The sequence below is a fragment of the Corvus brachyrhynchos genome, unplaced genomic scaffold (assembly GCF_000691975.1).
Source record: "Corvus brachyrhynchos isolate BGI_N302 unplaced genomic scaffold, ASM69197v1 scaffold3, whole genome shotgun sequence".
Lineage (NCBI taxonomy): Eukaryota > Metazoa > Chordata > Aves > Passeriformes > Corvidae > Corvus > Corvus brachyrhynchos.
The window spans coordinates 4,592,755-4,607,995 of NW_008237619.1; the positions used below are offsets into that span (position 1 = coordinate 4,592,755).

The 15,241-nt window shown below is 39.4% G+C and overlaps 1 long non-coding RNA gene across 2 annotated transcripts in view; it reads left to right on the top strand.

The window, feature by feature from the left end:
* Positions 1-499: 499 nt before the first annotated feature.
* The window catches only part of LOC108446128, a 75,514-nt gene continuing 60,772 nt past the window's right edge, over positions 500-15,241 (top strand). Inside the window, exons 1-2 of one of the 2 annotated variants that reach the window (XR_001861240.1) lie at positions 500-7,728; positions 13,104-13,180. This is a non-coding gene — a long non-coding RNA (uncharacterized LOC108446128). Of the gene's footprint in view, positions 7,729-10,148; positions 12,998-13,103; positions 13,181-15,241 lie in introns of those variants that run through there. The other variant, XR_001861241.1, reaches the window with a different exon arrangement.

Genomic DNA, 15,241 nt, shown 5'->3' on the forward strand with positions numbered 1-15,241 from the left:
CTCCATCAGTGTAACGGTGAGCAAACGCTATGGCTCCAAACGTCTCCCTTCCTATCTTCCCCCAGCTTTCTATGTTGATCATGATGCCATTTGGTGTGGGATATCCCTTGGGTCAGCTGGGATCTGCTGTCCTGGCTGTGTGCCTCTTGTGCAGCCCCAGCCCACTCACTGGTGAGGTGGTGTGAGCAGCAGAAGAGGCCTTCACTCTGTGCAAGCAGCAGTAACAACAACATCTGCATTACCAACAGTGTTTTCGGCACAAATCCAAAACACAGCCCCATACCAGTTATTGTGAAGCAAATTAACCCTACCCCAGCCAAAACCAGCACAGCATGCTGCAAAGTTCTGTGGTTTGGAAATCTTCTTGTCCTTTCATGTTGACTATTCAGGCAGTCACCAAGAGAAAACCTGATGTGTCGGGAGTACTTGAGTCTTGGGAGTCAGGTAGAATTAGGTAAAACCCTGCTTCTACTGCAGGGGGTGCCAACATTTCTGCTGATTCAACATAGTCAGTATAGTCTTTCCACCCAAGAGGAAATAATTCATAGATGTTGGTATCATCTGTGGCATCAAATTCTCCTTGGGATCCACTGGGTTTCTTTGGGCAAGCCCACTGACCACAATGAATAACAGAAGTATCAATATCAGCAGAAATACTTCTGTTTGTAGAGGTTCTCCTCAGCCCTCTTCAGAGGCATTTTTTTAAAGGATGGTAAGATTCTTCTAGTGTGTAGCTGGTTTTCAACAGTAGTCAACTATTGAATGCTTGAGGAAGACAAGGCAAGTATGCAGTGATGCCTCCCTGGCATATTGTCCTTGCTTCCAGCAATCTGTAGTTTAACAAATTCCTTGGTTATAAACATAACTTTTGGGTTTACCATCCCTGGTGGAATAATTTCCATGAATTGGCCCTGTTGCTTTTTGAACTGGTAATAATAAACATTATTTAGAACAATCTTGGGCAAGAAATTTCTCAGTTTAATTGTGCTGCTTGAAAAAGTGTCTTGTTTTGTTTGTTTTCAGCCTGTCACCTGATAATGTTATTTTTTGCCCCTATTTCTTGCACTGTGAAAAATCAAATAATCTCCTAATGATCTTCTCAATGTTATTGACATTTCTATTAATTTGTGTCACATCTACCCTTGGTTCTCTGTTTTCTCTTCAAAAGAGTCTTAATCTAGTTATTTCTACTTTGTACATTATTCTTGTCTATGTGATACCTTCATCTGAATGTTTTCTCACCCTCATATAGCCTTTCCGACCAGAAAGTCAGAACTGCAGGTAGTGTTGAGCTATGGGCACACCATGGGTTTGTAAAAAGAAATAATTACATTTGCAGCCTGATTCTCTATTTCTTTCCAAGCATCCCCAGTGTTTTTCTTGGGCCAACTGAGGTTTTTATGGAATCAGCTGCTGTAACTGGGAGTTCTCATTCTGGACACAGGGCAGACAGTTTAGAGCCTGTCCTTGAACACATCAGGTGAAATTGTGTCTCCTTGTGCATCACTGCATATTTACTGACACTGCATTTTGGCTTCCATGTTATTCTCCACTATTGTGCTTTATTTCTGTGTGTTTTTACAGCATCCTTTCCTTTCCACTCTTCTGAATAATTGAGCATTAAAAAATTTGTCCTCTCACTCTTCCCTCCTTTTCTTTTTTCAGCATTTTTGTAAATATTTTTTAAAAGCCCTTTAAGAGGAAGCTTGTCGAAAGCTTTTTGAAAGTCCTTTCACTATGTGGTGAAAAGCCTTTGAAAAGGCTTTGTACTGTCCATGCACAATTCCTACAAGTGGAATTACCTCAAATGGGCAAATGCTTTTGCCTGAATGTCTCTGCCCTTCACTTCTCCTCCTCAGAACAACAGGTCAATAATGCCCCTCTTTTGCAAGTTATTTTAGGGGTTTGGGGAGTAAAGATCATACAAGTGTTAGCCATTAGTATTTTCTAATCTAGCTATTTCAGTAATGACTTACATGCTGAATGCTTGAAGGGAGCCATAGGAAGAACACAAGCTGTTCTTTAATTGCATCTGGCAGCCATAATAACTAATAATTGTAAAGCAAACGTTGTCTACATTTGAAGTATGCAACTACTACAGCGAAAGAAGATTATAACATCTCTTTGCTTTTAAAAATCCCTCAAAGCCGTTATGTTCTTTAATAAGCATGTTCTGGAGTGTATTTTCTTATGCAAGTGGGCAATTCAAGAACTGCAGAGATGAATACACAGAATTATACATTTAAATCAAGATTAAAATAAATTCAAAGAAAATTGAAATTATTACTAAACTTAATAAAGCAAATTCCTGTATCCTTCCCATGGTTATTCAACACTGCTTAGCTTGCAAGAAGAAGAGTAAAAAAATCCATTCCCCATCCTAACAAATAAAGATGGCAGCAATAAACCTCTTTAATTGAATGTTTGATTATTTTAAGAAAACCTGCTTGTTTTTTAAAATGTATGCTCTGCTCTCTCTTGACATGGTGAGCCACAACACGTAATAAATTTTAAACCACTCTTGTCTGCGAATGCACAGAATCAATTTAAATAGCATTTGCTTGCATTGGATTGTTTTAAGAGGACAGTAGCTCAGCAAGTAGGAAACTTTCTGAGCCTCCACTTGCTCTCTGCTGAATGCTAGGCCAAACTGGGCTGAAACTGATCTGGTTTTCTCATCCCAACCCAAGTAAAATAGGAAGTTCAGGTATTTCAGCAGGAGATTTGGAACCAGCCTGACATGTGAGTTGTAACCTGGAGGGTGCTCCCCAGCACCCCTTATCTACCAGACAGAGTAGAGACAGTGTGGGTTGTTTTCAGACCCACCTTATTTCTTCACCCAGTCACATGTAAGCTGGAAAGTGCTCTATGAGAGCCATCCACCCTACAAATCATAAACAAGTCTCTCTTTGAGTCTTCTTTGGCAACCATTAGCATCAATATCACTTCTTCTGCAGACAGAGCTTGGACAAACTCCTATTTCCTTCTTAGTTTCACCTTTAACTCTGCTATCACTCTGCATTCTGTGTATTCTAGAACAGTAGGCACTGTTCTCTGATCATGGTAAACCCAACATGCACAGATGAATTGACCTTTTGCTAGAAAACTGGAATTTATTTATTCCTTCCCCTTTTCATTGTGCGTGCTTCTCTTACCCCCCGAGATTCCTACCTTCCTTGCAAAAGAATAACAGAGAGATAATGATTAACCTTTCAGTGCCCTGGTGGTCTTTAAGAGTTTGATTGACCATGGCCAGAGTGCAGTGCCTGCAAGTCTTAGATGACACAGAATGCAGAGTTGTAACAGCAAGTACCTTTCACACTAGTGACTTTGTATGTGGACAGGAAATCACATTGGGTTTAGGGTTAATACTCTTATTTAACCTAATAAACACATTTGCCACAGGCTACCCTATGTTATCTATTTATGGTGACTCTTTTAAGCCAATTTGTCACTAGTAAACTAGCAGAAGAAACCATGATTCTTCTCAACAGCTGAAGAATGCACTTGTCATCTCTATTTCAGAAGCTGCTGTGGGAAACAGCCTCATAGCTGTTTCTTCTTCAATCCAGCTGGCTTCTGCTAAGCTGATGGTTGCTGTATTAAAAGACAAAAAATGCTATTCTTAAATTTAGGTTTTATTGAATTTAATCATTCTATTTTTAAAGCTGCACTTCAGTTAATGGTCCAAACAGATCAATATTTATAACCGGAGTTGTGCAAATGAAATATATTAATAAGTAAAACATATACACTTGTACTTTCACATAAAACTTAATTAATCTGATGTGATTTGTAGACATTTTAATTGGAATTATTAGCTAAGGAAAATAAAGTGTTTTCCTCTCCCTGAAAACAAGGAGAAATTCTGGTTATTTCCAAAGAACAGATACCAGATTCTGATTTAGTAGTGTTTTTTCATAAATTAATTAAGCTCAATTTCTTCAGGCAGTGCCTTCAATTTAAAGAAATGAAAGACCAGTGGCATACCTTTAGGACACAGTAGCAGTGAAGCTGGTCCTTCTGCTAAGGGTTGCAGAGAGTCAGCTGAAGGTACAGTAACTCACTTTCAAAAGCAACATCTTGTGCTGTGCCTGAGAAAATAAGCCTAACCACTCAATAGACAGAATTAGCTGACACTTGGCTCTGGAGTTAGCTGAGTCAACACCAGCTCTGCATCCTTTGCATGGTGCTCTTCCAAGATGTGTGAAAACTAATCTAGAGCAAAATTTCCCTTGATGTGTTTGTGTAGTTACCCTCTCCATTATGTCAAGGTCTTCCATAGACTTGATAAAACTGTCAGTAGACTTTGCAGTCTAAAATAAATGCATATGTCATAGGCATTTCCTTTTTCACGTGTAAGTGGAGACTGTTCTTACTCTTTTGGTTAGGCAGACAAGAGTAGATTTCTGTCACCTTTCTATTCCTTCTTTATTTTGACTCCTGGAACAAATCTGTCTGATCTGTGGGCTGCTTTATTTAGAACAGTGATATCTGGATCCCAGATGCATTCCTTGCTGTCCCAGACTGTCAGAGTTCTCTCTGTATCTTGGGAAAGAGAATTCAGGGACACACAGTGTCAGGTCATCAACCCTGGCTTTATACAGTCAGAAAATCTCCTATCAAGTGTAAAGTGTGCCAGGGATGAGGATCTGATCCCATAAAAAGGATAGGAATAAAATATCTCTATTCTATAGAACCGGAATTGTTAGATCAAGAATGTGATAGTAGTAGCTGCCATGTTGTACCTGTCTTTATATACTAGGTGGTCAAAACAGATATTTTTCTAAATCACAAGTAGAGGTGTTTTGATGGAGAGATGTAATTTCTTCCTAAACATTTCACATGCTGTTTGGTCCGTGTTAAGTTGCTTACACACACACACAAAATAAAATTAATTCTCAACAATAGTTGTCAGCAAGACAATCCCTCCCTTTTCACCTGTGCTCAAAACTTGTTATTAAAAATGGTTGAACTGCTAATGAAGATGAAACAAACCTCTGAGACATTTTTGAGAATACATTTGTCAAGTAGAATTTTATGAATTTCGTTTCATGAAGGAGTATGCAGGGACTTGCTGCTGTAACAAAAAATGAAAAGTACCCATTCTTGTCTCATGTCCGTAGATTATTAATGCCCCCTATGCAAAAAGGAGTATGGACACCACTCCTTCCCCCCTTGTTTTCCTATAGCAATAAAGCAGTGAAATCTGAGTAACTAATTAAGTTTTAGATTTCCCATGCAGGAAAAATCCCTTCTCAAATTCACTCTCAACTCAAATTCATTTCTGAAAAAGCCATGTCTGGGATGCTGGTAGAAAGCTGGACACTTTAAGGCTTTTTGCAGTTTTGAATGGTGTAGCTGGTGTTGTCAATTCAGTTTAGACAGTTTTAAAATACCTGAGAATCCCTGGGGGAAGTTGTTTTGCAGTTCAGTAGGCTTGGCAGGGGTGGTAGTCCTGTCCAGGTTGCCGAATTCGTTTTGCTTACTCATGGGAAAAGTGATGCCCATGTGTTAAGAGTAGCACTTGATTTAAACTTAAAGAGGGTAGATTTAGATTAGATAATAGGAAGAAATTCTTTACTGTGAGGGTGGTGAGGCACTGGCACAGGTTGTCCAGAGAAGCTCTAGATGCCCTATCCCTGGGAATGCTCAAGGTTGGCTGGCATTTTGAGCAACCTGCTTTAGTGAAACCTGTCCCTGCTCATTGGAAGGGCATTGGAACTAAGTAGCCTTTAAAGCCCCTTTAAATCCAAATCATTCTATGATTTTTCTCATCAATGGCTAGATAAATAATAGTTACAGACCAAACTCTGCAAAGAACTTCTCCTCATGTCAAGCTTTGTCTCTAGGACCATCAGCCCTATGCATTCTGCTCTGTGATTTGTATCCATTTCTCAGTCTGAACACAGGAACCAAAATGTCTGTTCTTGAAATCTTGCAGTTTTCAAGATTTCATTTTTAGCTCTTATGTTCACTTCAGGAAAGCCTGACTCTGCTGTCTCTACTTTTAATTCTTTCTTTCCATTGTACTTAGGTCCAGAGAGAAATTGGTGGCATCTGTGGATTTTGGTGTGACTGACTCAGATGGCAAACGGGACAGAGAGGAATCGCATCTGTGTGGTTGGTCCTTCATGACTGTAACTACTTGTTCCTAGAAATGAGGAACAGGTGCAAGAAATCAAGAGGCGTCCAAGAGTCAAAGTCTCCCTGTTCAGTGCAGATTTCTGTGGGAAGTTTGCAGAGACCTGCAATGAACTGCTCTGTGCCTGGCTGTCTGTCTTCTGGGATTTTTCAGCTACCCAACGACTTGGGAATCTGACTGTGTGGCAAAATTTAGCTTCAGAAATTGAGCTTTTGTAGTTTTGCTTAAGTTTCCACCTTTTCTGGTTGCATAGTACCTGATCTTAGTGTAACCCAGTGCTGTATTATCTTTCCCAGCCTACACTCTGACAGCTTTTAAAAGAGGCGTGAATTTTCTCTGTTATCTCTGTGGGATGTGTAATGCCCTACACCTAAAATTCAGCTTACTAACTATTATGCTCCTGCTCACTTCAGCTAATGGAGACAGCTAATAAGGTTCTTTTACTGTATGTTCCCAGAATATGTTACATAGCCTGTGTTAAAGTCTTTGCATAATTGTTTGGTGCATTAACAGGTCCTGGAAGAGTGGGAGTGAAAGAACAGGTTAGGAATTTCAGCTTATTTAACAAGCTGTTTTTACCTTGCCTGACAAAGGAGGTAGAAGAAGAGCCTATATCACAACTCTTTCCTGAAGATCAAGCCACCTACCTTGTTCTGGTTTGATTAGTCTGATCCAATGTTTCCATTTCTGGCTCCCAAAATTGATTTACTTATTTTCCATGTGATTTTGCAGCACAATGGTGACAGAAAATAGATTGTGCTGAAATCCTGAAGTAAACACTCAATTTCTAAGTAAAATCAAGATAAGAGAAGGCAACTAATTAGAGACACTTTCTAAGAACCTTTGTTGAAGACACCACAGATGTCACTGTTGCACAGGATCTTCTCACAGAATTTAAGTCCAAAGACAGGGAGACCCCAACTACATTTCCCATATTGTAAAAACCTGCAGGTTTGTGTTGCCATATGAGACACTGGTCTTCACTTGGACACCCTCAGGTGTGGTAATAAATAATACCATGAAACTATACAATAATGAAATCATGGTTACTGCTGCCCAGGAGTGTGTGCACTCTTGTTGCTACAACCAACACAAATCACAGCAAAATTTATGCCTCTCTAATCTAGTTATACTTGGTGTTAACACTGGGAAAATCTCAGGACCCCACAGACATTTTACGAGAGGAGGAAGGCCCAGTTTTCTCTTTTCATATCTGTTTTTCCTAGAGATACTCCACCCAAGAATCAATTGGGTTTTAAGTGGCATAGGTTACAATGTTACCACATAAGTTGCAGTACAGTTTTCTGAGATGTGAAGATGTGTACTTTCTTTTTATTTCGAACAGATTTCCTTTTTATGCAAGGAATTCTCAGACACCCAGACTGAGAAAAAAAGGTTGGAGTATATTATCTACACCTACCAGGAATTCGTTACTTCCAGTCAGTGTTAAGAGCTGAAAAAATAAGTCTTCAGACCTCGCCTGACTCTGCTGCAGCTGACTGGTAGCCTAAGTAAATGAAGTGATTTCACTTCAGGAGATCTTAGAAGATTTGGTTTCATCACCAATGTAAAGATTTCTGAGGGTATGTAGAACTCATATTCTTTTTACATCACCTCTGATCATAACTGCTTTCCAGGAGAATGAGATTTTGTATTTTACTGTGTTACTTAAATCATTATTTGGATGACTGAGAAGGCAAAGGATGACTTTGCTGCTGTCTTTTCTTGCTCAGAAATTCCCTTTGTAATCGGCTGCTTGCTCTCATTGACTGTAATGGAAGGAAAACAGCCCTTGACACAGAAAGGATTAATGGGAAAGGTCAGGTGAATGAATAGATCTCTGGAGCAGAAGCTGGGTTTGAGGAACAGGATAAAGCAAGCTACAAAGCCAGGAGAAGGTGAGCATCCCAAGTGGGATTTGGCATCAGCCTGGAGGCTGATGTTGCCCTGTTTCAGTGTTCCAGGCAATGCATGGTTATTTGGGCAAAGGAAAGAGACCCCACCAAATCCTGCTGTTGGTAGAGAGACCTTTTGAGTCAAAGGTCTGAGAGATGGTTCTCTATCTTAAAGGGAAGGACTCAGAGCACTGTGGCTTCATCTCGTTCCTATAGTTCTTTCCAGATCCTAAAAAGCAAGTGAACATTTTCTACCCAGACTGAGCATCCTCAGGGTAGGGAACTGAGCGACTCAGCCATGTATCAACTTGCAATGTGTATATCCCTGCAATACAAGTCAAGAGGCATTTGTTTCCTGTGCCATAAAAGACCAAGGAAACATATCATTATTATTACTATTAGTTTTATTGTTTTAGGCTTGTATTGGGGCACTGTGAATTTTGGTTTGTTTTTTTTTTTTTTTTTGAAGAAGGAACTGGCAAAGATTAAGTGATCTAATAATTTGTAATAATAGCACTGCATTTGTGGGTACTGCAGGGTGTTATGTTATGGCTTTTGGGACCATGCATGCATTTTATAGGGGAATAAGTAAATAATCATTTGTGACTTCAAAGTGTAACAGTCTGCAGCAGGGAAGGACAGAGAAATGAATGTTGATTCAGAAGGGAACTGCTGTTCCAATTTGCCATAATTTTAACAAGAAGAGATCTGTTGAGTGCTTGTAGGAGAGCAATGTGTAGTTAGTACTTCAAGTTAAGTACTGGCTTGACTTTTTTCCTCTTTATTCTTGGATCCATTTATGAGCAATCTGCAGAAATAATGAGAAATTATTGAAAGTTTTCCAAATTTCAGACCTTTTTTAAGGTGATAAGAAGGAGCTGTACATTTTAATACCTTTATATCTTTCTTCACTTTTCAAATCTGTGTGAACTTCCCTATACAATTCACCTCTGAACTTACACTGTAAAATCTGATTTATTACTAAAAATTATGGCCAGCTGGATATTGATTTACTCACACCAAATGATAATATATGCTAAGAGCAGTCCCTTAGGGCATACTTGTACAGTCAAATGCAACTTAGATTTTCAAAGTCTGGACTTATAGCAATAAAATGGGTTAATTTGAAAGGCTTTCTAGAACTTAGTAATTATTCATATCCCCTATTTTTATGAAAACTAGCTTGAATTATTCCTAATGAAAATAATGTAACTTTTGTTGGATATGAGAACTTGCTATTTACTTTGGATGTTAAAAAAGATTGTAAATATTCTACCTCTCTTTCTGAGACATAGTAATTCACAAGAATAGTCAGTGATACTGCTCACAAAGGGGAGCTGAAGTCTCTTCTGGCCTTTAATAATTATAGGTCATATTGTGGCCCTAGCTGTAAAACAGATCTTCTCACTTCAGGAGGTACACTGCTGACCGTTGGTGTGAAATTCAGCCTCCAGCTGGCATAGTTAGCTGTGTAAGAAGTGAGTACAGTTATAAAATCTCACTTTTTCTAGGCATGGAAGGCCCAACCTTCCCTGTCATGCAGGGAATTTCTGGAGTTCCAGGATGAGTGCCAGTCTAGATTCTTTGGCCCCAAAATTGTTCCCAAGGCAGCCAGAAAATCACAGCTTAATCTACAAAAATTATATCATCATGTTTCTAGTTCACACTAACAAGTCCGTCAGTGAAGTTAATAACACAGATTGAGTAGCAAAATCAGTACTCAGCTGTAGCAAGTTTTCTTCTCAGGAAAGAACCAAATTATATTGAGGTGTGGTAGAAAACACATTGCACCACTTCCCATTGTTACAGCCATGCTGCGTCACCTGAGGTGCAGCCGGGGGAGTTCTGCACATGGAATGTACAGCAAGACCACCCCTCAACCACATCCTACCTTTCAGGGTAAAAACACAGTCATAGAATGGTTGGGTCATCCAGTTCCAACTGGATCATCCAGTTCCAACCCCCCTACCATGGGCAGGGACACATTCCACTCCACCAGGGCTGCCTTCCACTAGACCAGGTCTCTTCCATCAGAGACCCATCCAGCCTGGCCTTGAACACTTCCAGGGATGGGGCATTCACAGCTTCTCTGGGCAGCCTCGCCACCCTCACAGCAAAGAATTTCTTCTGAATACATGAGCTGGTGGAAAACCAGCACAGCAAAGATCCTCTCATGTCAAGGTAAAGACTGGGGAGGGTGAGGTGCTCTCAGAGTATGCCTGCCTTTGAGACCTAGAGAAAACTGCTGTCCTTCTGAACACTTGTAGGCTGAGTGCTCTGAAGAACATGTGCAGTCAGCCTGCCCTAGAGAGACAGGCCATCTAGAGAGGGATGTGGGCCAGTCTGCATTACTTGGCTGGGGATCCATGCACTGCTGTCTGAGGGGGTACTTTTAGCAGTGTGGGTGCAGCCTTTGGCAGTCCCCTGATGCTAGATTCCATGTGTATGGAAGGTGTGCTAGCAAAAGTTCTTATCAGCACCATGGAAAACCACTCTAGTTTGGAGAAAAACTATTAACAATTGAGCAGATACCAGGACTGTCTAGCACTGGTGGCCCTGTGTGGTTTATATTTAGTTGCTTTACTGGTGCCTCACTGTAGAGTTTATCTGCATTTTCAAGAGTACGTTGGCATTTTGTGGACAAAGATTAGTGCACTGCATGGTTGCACTTGCACATGTCCTTCCCTCTTGAGAATTCCTTGTGGGATGTTAATTTTCCACTTCTAAAATGTTATGTCACCTTTTAAGAGAGAAGTATTATACAGGAACTGGTGGATACAGCTTCCAGGTGATGCATTTATCATTTTAGAGTGTAGAGAGCGAGGGCAATATTGTTGAAAGGGCCAGATACAAGCCACTGAACAAGAAAATAGCAGTGGCACTTCCAGGGGGGTAGATATACCAGAAATAAAAAGATTTTGTGGCATCTCATACACAGAACTGAGAGTCCTAGACATTAGCTAACTCCAGAGCCCATGGCTCTATCTAGATGTCCAAAGCACAAGGGAGTCAGTGGAAATGGATATCACAAAGCAAGAGGCAAATGGCCAAACTCGATGCTTCTGTATACTCTGACTCAATAATTTCACTCACAGTAGGGGAAATATTCCTGTCAGTATTATTAGTAGCAATATTTAACTCAAACTTTGGAAAGCAATGATAGTCTTTGACACAGTAAACATTCTGTTTTCTGTTTACCTTCTTCATGTTAATGTCTTAAAGTTTATACTGTAATAAATAATACAATAGCATATTTTTATTAGATTGAGGAGACACTTTTACATTCAGTTATTATCTGTTTAGACATTGGTAAATGGGCTGTTCTCAGAGATGCTGATCTTTGGATATCTTTTTTCTCTCCAAATGCACATTCCAAACCACGTAACAATTCCCTTCTTTGAATCTTGCTTTTTCAGCCTTTTTCACCCCTTTTTTTTTTAACAGAAGATTTTATTTGTATCCTCAGTTTTCCAGTGTGTTTTTGTTGGGCATGGTATGCATGGATATTTTATTAATGTTCAGAAGCAGCATTTTTTATGATTCCTTATGATTCTTTCTCCCTCCCCTCATAACACAGATCTGATTTAGTGGAAGGTAATATGTAGGAAAATTTTTAGTGGCTTATGTGATCAGTAGAGAGCTAGCACAGAGCCTTCCAGAAACTCTTGGCAGGACCCTGAGATGATCATCACAGACGAGTGGCTGATTGCAGAGCTGAATCAATCTGTGATTACATTACAATATAAGGGCCAGTTTCTGCAACCCCTTATTCATGCAGGCAATTCTAATGGAAGCAAAGCTAAGAAGGAGAAGAAAGCTGAAATCATCAAAATCCTTTCAAGCAGAAAAAACATCCTGTGGAGTGAAGGGGTTAATGCCTTGAAGACTGCCTTTTCCCCACACTTTCCATCAGATGCATACAATGTGAAATGAAGAGAATAAATTTAATAGTTGCTAATGGCTTAAGCAAAAGAAACCTCTATAAGGCCTGGCCCCAAAAATACTGAAGGTGTTGCTGACTCATTCTACAATTCAGGCGATGTTTCTTCAAGTAATCTATTTAACTTTGAAAGACAAGTGAAAAGTTCCTTGACCGGAAGTTGCTGGTACAGAGAGATATTTTAAGGCATATTGATCTGAAGCACTTATTTGAAAAAAATTTGTATTCTGATGTATTTTTAATGCCATAGAAAGTATAACTGCAATTAACACATTTCTATCATTACCTCTAGCGCAGCTTAAAACTATGGAAATGTGACATGATGGGTATAAAAGGCGGAGGAATACATGATTAAAATGTAGTCACAAGAAAACACAGTGGGTTGGGTAACATGCCTCCAACATTGCTTATTTTGTTTTTGAGAAAAACATTTAAAAATCCACACTTAAACTGTGTTTTTAATAAAGCCTGTCCCTATGTAAATCATTTAAGCTTATGCATATCTTGAAAGCTCTGGTCAAGTCACACTGATATAAATAGAAAAGGTGTATCTAAACCCATCAGAAAGAAAACAAATATGGACTGATGTAAAGTCCACTGATACCTGGAGGGGTGTATTTAGAGCATTTGCTAAAATGGGATCATTCATTTGTTCATTCCACAGCTCTCTAATGTATTCCTAAACAAGGGCAGGGCAGTATTCAGGTGAGAAAAAAAATACAGGGGATGCAGTCTATGCCCTACCTGATATTTCACAGGGATTGGAAAAAGTTTTTGAAGTACCTTCCAGTAGGAGAAGTATCTGTCATTTTCCCCCAGTTTCTTGGTCCTATATTTTGGACAGTCTTATTTCCCTCCAGGATGTCTACATTTCTGGAGACTGTCTCCAGGCGCCTCTAACTGCTACCACCAACCAGCTCCACACGGGGGTTTAAAGGAGAAATTTCAGGATCGTCTTTGGGACCCATGACAAGTACTGAATAATCATGAGATGGAAGGAGGGTGTAGGAAGAGCAAGTTAGTTTTAAATTTCTACTTTTTTTTTTTTTATGTATAGAATCTGCATATACAAGTGTGGAAACGTTAAATTTCAGCTGTTAATGATGTTTTTTCACTTATCCAGCACATTGCAGAGTTGCCCTGAGTGCGCTGAAGAGTGTGGCTCTCAGTCTTTCCAATGACCTTTCATTTGAGAAGCAGGTAAGAATTCCCACTGGACACTGGTCCAAGGGTGCAGAAGGGATGTGTGTATTCAGGGATTTGTGCAATAAACATACCTAAGCCTGCATGTGTTCTCAGTATTGGTCCTGTGAACTCTTTTTGAAAACAATATGAACCTTCCAGTCTGCTTTTAGAAGAGGCTTTAAAGCAGACTTTTGAACATGCACGTACTGAAGGAGCACAACAACAGGAAATTCAGGGGTTCAGAGCTACGGTATAGATAACAGGTTTTTTGGACCAGAGTACAAGGAGTTAAACAGCAGTGGCACACTTGAAGTAGTTTCACACTGGAATGTTGCAAATCCTGTTGTTTGTCTCAAGGTCTTGCATACAGAGAAGTTATGAGCTGCAGTCTGATTCAAAGCTATACAAGTTAGCTATGGTTTGGCAGCCTCAGGACTATGTTTACACACTATTTTGCATTTCTGTTCAAATAAGTTCTCCTGAAGTTTTAGGCTTTCCTGCAAAGCTACAGCAAAAGTGGTGATATATTTTCCATAGGCTTCATTGCTCTATGGGAGAACCAGCTATGCAACCTGTCTAGTGTGATGGGAATTCTGTCATGAATTGGAAAGGAAGAACAGAAAAATGTCACAGAAACAGTCTGTCCTTTGGGCTAGTAGAATTTTATGTCACTGGCCAGAAATAGGGGGATATTCAAGCTAAGATGACTTAGTGCTGTGCTTGATAAAATGTAATAATCCTGACTGAGGAAACTCACACAAATATTAATAAAAACGGAAAACTCTGAAATCAAGGCATTTGCAGGTGAGTGGGGAGGCTTCTTCTTCCTTCCCACAATTTTACCGTCCTTCATTGCTGAGGCCCAAATGACCACAGATGGATACATGGATATGTGGATAAATGACTATTATCACAGCAATTGGCTTTATCTGTCCTGTGCAAATGGTAGGAGGAAAATTAATACAGAAGCAACAACTGGGTGAAAGCCACTTTAACAACAGCCATTCTTCATGACGTGCTGCATCCTAAGCTGCTTTTTACTAAATGTTTACACTTGTGTATCACTTGTGTATCACTGAGAGACATTCATGTCTACTGTATGATTTAGTCAACTCCTGCAGCTGAAGCACCACAAAGCACCCTGAACTCTGCCATGCAAAAGCTGATGGATTCTCGGTGCAGGTTCATTGCTCAAGACCCCTTCCATTCTCCAAAAGACACCCACCCTGAAGCCCCTCAGAGCACCTGGAGCTCCTGATGTTTCTTGATTTCACCTTTGGGGAAAAAACAAAAAGGATGTACAGTTGAATACTGCACTGGAAAGAGAGAGTTGTGTGAGAAAAGTATGCTCCTAAATGTTTGGAAAGATAGAAATTACCTCCTTTTTTTTTTGTGAGCTCTGTGCAACAAATTCAGTCCAGGAATTAGTTACCTGAATCACCTCTTCCTTCTATCTGTAAAAAACACTGTCACACTCTTAACTAATGTTTCATTTTTGTTTGTAAATGTCATATTGGATACTTAATTAGGCCAATAATTATCCACACATTAGTGTGAACTTTTTGAAGTATAATGGTAACTTGTTAAATGTATAATTATTACTGCTGATAATTAGTAACCTTTTTTTAATGTGCATCAGTAGTCCTGCAGAAAATATGTTTGCAGTGCTGAATGGTGAAATTCAGGGGAATTTACATCTCACAAAACCTTGACCTTCCTCAGTTAGAATTTTCCATATCTTGGATATACAGTTATACTCTACAATTCTAAGAAGCTGCAATTTTGAATTTCCTGCTAACTCAATACCTTTCTGTTGTTTTTGAAACAGGAAAATTGCATCCTTTGTGTCATTATTATGAAATAATTTAACTCTCTTTTGATGCAACTAGTTCTGTGTGAAATCCTTGCTTTTTTTTTTTCCTTTGGAAGTTCAAATAGCAGGCATTTGATTCCACAGCTGAAATTCTCTGTGAGGATGTTTATTTTTAAGGATCTGAGCTTGATGCATATTTTCCATTTCACTCTAGAACTTTGAATGGCAAAATACTAAAGAAAACTTGAAGATTAAATATTAAT